At 36.7% G+C, this 5,661-nt stretch overlaps 1 long non-coding RNA gene across 1 annotated transcript; it reads right to left on the bottom strand.

Moving 5' to 3' along the window:
- Positions 1-1,255: 1,255 nt before the first annotated feature.
- On the bottom strand, positions 1,256-2,112 carry LOC110935092. The gene is made up of 3 exons (XR_002588860.2): positions 1,987-2,112; positions 1,826-1,889; positions 1,256-1,290 (listed from the first exon to the last, which is right to left on the bottom strand). It is a non-coding gene; the product is annotated as an uncharacterized LOC110935092 (long non-coding RNA).
- Positions 2,113-5,661: the final 3,549 nt, after the last annotated feature.

The following is a 5,661-nucleotide window of genomic DNA, read 5'->3' as shown; positions in this document are numbered from 1 at the left end:
ATTGAAATATGTTATTAATTGTAATATAGTACAATGGGTCGTCATATGTTACAACTAAAAATTTAACTTTTTTAATAATTAATTAAAGAAATTTAATCTTTTTTTAATAATTAATGATTCCAGATAATGACAACCCGTGTGATACATGGGTTTGTAATATACGTGTAATAATTAATCAAAAAACTTTATAATTTATATTTCTCTTTTTTTGATATTTAACCTTTGTAATATACGGGTTTTCAAAGAATGTTACGTATCACTCACTTATATATTAGTAACAAAATACTAATCTACTTATTTATTTATCAATCTTATAATATTTATAAGCAACAAATTAGCGGTATTATATTTCCTAAAGCTATTTGTTCATGATAATATTTATTTATTCAACCCGTGTAATACACGAGGTTCCAACCTAGTATAATATATATATATATATATATATATATATAAGAATTGTATAAAATAATAACACTCCAAATCTTTTACCATGAGAACCATCAATCCTCTAGTGACCAATAGAATCACGTAAAAAACATTTACCACTTGTGGCCAGTAGAGAAGCTTGGGTTCTTCAATGGAGATCTAAGTTCAATTCTCACCACTTGTGGTCGGTAGAGAAGCTTGGGTTCTTCAATGGAGATCTAAGTTCAATTCTCACTTGTGTCACTTTGATGGATTAGACAATGATGGATGGATAGATCCTAGCCTCCTTGAAGAGGTGCCACAACAGCTCTTGTGGTGGCACAACGGCTGTCAAGTGACAGTCGGCGGGTTTCCGAGGAGAATGCCCAAGCCAAACTCTGAAGCCAGTGTGGGCCTGATTAAGACAACATAGTCTGGCCAAAGTGTGACAACGGGACTCTCCAATTTAAGGAATGTGTTAGCCTATTATAAGAAAGTCATCGACCACGTAAAAAGAAATATGTGTGAGAGATCTTATATTAAATAAGTTATACTGTTATGTAAATTATAAACTAACTAGAAATTAGACCCGCACGCGTTGCGGTGCGGGCTACGAAGATAGAAACACACGTTATAGCATATGATATCAAACGAACTTTTAACTTCGTCGTGAGTAACTTTTTATGTTACAGGAACAATTCAAACACATCAAACGAACTCTTGATTAACATCAAATACCCAATAAATGACTTAAAAAGTAAAAGTTTTTGTAATCGTTAGGCATTGTTAACAATGAATAAGCAAACATAAAAACATAGGTTGTGTTAACTGGATAAGGTCCACAATATGCTTCACGGTTTCTCTCTTTCTGTTTCTTCATCTCATCTGCATCAATCAAAGTGATCATTTTGTTAACTACAAGTCACATGGATCAACATCTAAAGGCTCCTACTCCCAAGTGTCTAACCATCAAATATCATACAACGATTAAAAACTAAGAACACCTAAATTCAGCTTATTTACTTTATGTTTGTTAAAGCAACTGCCATGGATAGATGCAACAAAACACACCTAACATAATCAATCGATCAGCCGAGCCGCTCAATCTTTCTACAAGCCGAACGGATTTACAAAATTCATAGCTTTTGTTAATGCTCCCAGATTGCCGACATCCAATGGATCAGTTGTTGCTGCAAAAGGTCTAATTTTGTAAATCAAGCCGAGTCGCTCAAGTTTTTTACAAGCCGAACCCAAACCCAACACTTTAGGTCATTAAGATAATCGATCCTAGCCGATTTGGCATGATTTTTTATACGATCTAAGCCCGAAACCAAATTGGGTAAGCTTGTTCGCAACCAGTGATAAAATCATCCAAAAGCGACCAAACATTGTAATTGAAAAGATGATACAAAACACATACCGTAGGGATCTGAAGGGTATAGCATCCAGCAATCAACATCATCATGAAACAATTAAGTGATTAACTGAACAAAAAACACAAATTAGAAATATCTAAAAACTGTGAAATAATATAAAAAACCAGCTATAAAACATAAATTAAATCTGTAAAAAATAACTTACCATAAATCTAACTCTTCACTGGCTGAAATGAAAAGTCGTATGTTCCCACGACAACCGATCGGACTGCAAGTACTGCAGGAACAGTTTCTACCGAACCAGACCCTCCAACATTGGTAAGTTGGTGGCGACGTGATTGGAATTCTGTTGGTTTAGAAGAACGAATACAAAATCCAAAATGAAGAACAATGAAACAAATGTGATACGTGACAGAAACCGGATGAACAAAAGTTTTGTGATGAGCAATGCTTATACGTGAGCATAGGTGGACAATAGAGTTTGTGATTGTGAAGTGGTGACAAGTACAACACACAATGCATGAAGCACAACTTACAACTCACTAATGCACCCAAAATGCATTTTTCATTATGTGCAGCTGATTTTGTGTATAGTATCTCCATGTGAAATGATTGAACCATTTCATCTCTTAGTTTGTAGATGTAATATGATGTGTGGTTTAGGTTAATTCCATTAAACCACACATCTCACATAAAACTGGTAGTCAAATAAAGAGCAGTCACACCTCCATCGGGAGGTTGCTAATTATATCATAAAGTGAGCTTCTGCAAAAAAGGTTTTAAATTTATCAGTCCCCATTCACAAAGAACTCAAGAGAAAATCACAAAAATACATGATAAATCAACGTTTCTTGAAGCATACCAGTCAATGGATTCAGACACATTCTTAAATTCTTGATTTTTTATTGGAAAGTTTATAAAAATGTAGGAATGCTTAGGATATAATGAGACAGTGGGATCCAAATGCAACACATGTGTCCATTGATAGCAGACAAGTGCAAAGTAGTACCTCCATTGATAGCAGCTGATGCGTGCAAGTGTGTATATGTTTTAGATGTATATTTTAAGCCCTTTTTACACTTTTAGCCAAGTTTTAAATTTATAAAACACGATATTTACTAAAACTAAACACACATATGGGCAAGTGCACCTATCGTGGACGTAGTATAGTGTTGGTAAGATACCGAGGTCGTCCAAGGACACAAGAGCTTTTAGTACCGGTTTATCCTCAACGTCTAACCAAATCAAAATGTTAGAAAATATTTTTAAACTAAGAAAATAAAACTAACTAAATGCTGAAAAATAAAAATAAAAATAAAAACAGATAGACAAGATGAATCACTTGGATCCGACTCGTGTATTAGTATAACCTTTGATTATTTTCGCACTTTTGCACTTGTTTAAGAGATTATCTTAGTTATTGTAGTAGGCCCCTCTTTTGAAGGCGACGTTACCCTCAACCCAGTAGTTTGAGTCAGCAAGGATACAATCCTAAAGGGTCGGATTATTGAAAGATAATGAATTAAGTTATTAATGCAAATTATGGTAGGCCCCTCTTTTGGAGGTGACGTTACCCTCGACTAAGTAGTCTGAGTCAGCAGGGATACAGTCCTAAATAGCCGGGTTATAGTATTAGTAGTAGTTAACTTATGAGGGGGTCAAAGAGTTTGGATCCTCGCCATCCAATACCTTTGGGTATTGAAGGAGATCCTACTAAATTTGACCCAGGTCCCTTGCAGGACCTCTAAACGCTGAACAAGGGCAAGAACCTTACCAAACCCTTGCAAGACCAGGTAGCTAACATACCTCCATATAGACCGTGGAGATATGAATGGTGAAAATCTTTTATTTTACATAAACAGTAAAATAATGCCAAGACACCACAGACAAACGATAAGGAAGAATCACCTTCAACATAAGCAACTAATTATTAAAGTCATTAAATACAAAACCAAATAAAAAGTGCAAAAGATAAAAAATAAAAAGTATTATACTAAACACTTGTCTTCACCAAGTGATGTAAGAGACTTAGGCAAACATGGCCTTGATTATCAAGAACTCTTACGATCAATCTTGGATCCCGAGACGACTCACACACTCTATGATGGACAATGGATGATGGTGGTGGATGATGGTGTTGTGATGGTGGTGGGTGGTGGATGAAGTGTGAGAGAGGTGGTGTGCCAAGGGATGAGTTGCAATGAAACCAAGCACTCCTATTTATAGGCTGAAAAGAAGCCTGGGCACGGCCCCGTGTCCGCTGGACACGGCCCCGTGCCCGTCTGACAATTCTCTCCTCATTAATTGTAATTCGCAATTACAATTAATGCGCCTGCAGTACTTTCGCCACGCCCCCGTGTTTACTGGGCACGGCCCCGTGGTGGGCAATAGAAGCTTCTATAGGTTTGTCTTATCTGCTGCTTCTTGGGCACGGCCCCGTGCTGGCTGAGCACGGGGCGTGTTCAGTCTTCTGCCTTCTCTGTTTTGCTTGGGAGGATGCTGTTGAGGGGTCGGGCAATCCACTTATGTTCCTTTTCTTGTATTTATGTTAGATTTAGCTGCCTTTTTTGCTTCTTTTGTTAATTTGAGCTCATTTAATCCTGAAAATACAAAAGGGAAGACAAAAAACACTCTTTTTCCAACATTAGTACTTAAAAAGGGTTAGTTTTATGCCTCATTTGATGTAATTTATATGTTGCATTTTACACACATCAGCAGCCAAGTGCAAAGAAGTCTCTATATCTGTTCACTGGTTCAAATGATCTAGAGCAGCCTAGAATAAAAGGAGGATGCAGTCCCAAATAGATTAGATAAACAACAAATTACAACATTCCTACAAGCTAACCATTCGTAACCTAAAATTCACTTGAACACCCATCTCATCAAATCCCAAGTTATCCATACGCATCACACCCCCCAAAAATTCAAGAAAAGATTAATAATTTTTCAAAAATCAAAAAAAGATTCTATCATCAAATATCCAAAAAAATTCAAGAAATAAAGAATAGATTCATACATTATTCAAGAAATACAGAAAACATTCATATCTAATTAGAAAAGGTGGACCAAAAATGCACCCAATCCCGGCGAGGAGATGCGCACATGAACCCTAAAAGTTGTCGTTGCGTCTGCTCTGAAGCAACCGTTTATCTAGTTATCACGGTTTCTCCACTGGTGTGGCTTGGCGGCGAACGATGGTGGTGGTTAGGTGAGACATGAGGGCCGTGGTGGGTGAGGGATTAGGGTTTTGATTTGTTTGGGATGAGAAAGACATTGAAGAAGTTGATGAGTCGGCCACCGCCCATATCATCCAATCGCAGAAGAAATGCGAGCTGGGTCAAACATTGAAGCATGATGTACAACCTTCTATGTCGGCAACGATCTATAGCTTCTCTGTGTTGACATATAGAATAGAAAAGGGTTTTAGGAGGAAGAAGAGATGATGTGGTGTTTTGGGGAAGAAGGAGAGATGATTCAATGTTTGGCACGTGTATAAATCAGAATCACATATCCATTTTTTTTTTTTTGAAAAACACCCAAAGCCAAGGGTACAACTACCCTTAGCTTAAAGTTTTTGCTTCTTTATGGTGTTTCAATGACTTGTAGTTTATCCATCATATATACGTTAGTTTATGCGAACTTGAAGGATGTTGAAGCATTTATGTAATGTAATGTCACTTTCACATTCATATTAATATGATTCTCGTTAACAGTGATGGACCCATGAATTTTTTTCTGGGAGTAAGGAAAAAATTTAAAGATTTTAGGCCTTTAACTATATAAAAAATTCGATTCATAACGGGCCAGATCAGGCCGGGTCATGTAAAACAAGTAAACATAAACAAACAAAGTTTCGCGGATCAGATCAGATCGGGTCAGA

The sequence above is a fragment of the Helianthus annuus genome, chromosome 4, assembly GCF_002127325.2.
Source record: "Helianthus annuus cultivar XRQ/B chromosome 4, HanXRQr2.0-SUNRISE, whole genome shotgun sequence".
In the NCBI taxonomy this organism is placed as follows: domain Eukaryota; kingdom Viridiplantae; phylum Streptophyta; class Magnoliopsida; order Asterales; family Asteraceae; genus Helianthus; species Helianthus annuus.
This window is presented reverse-complemented; position numbering and strand designations above follow the sequence as displayed.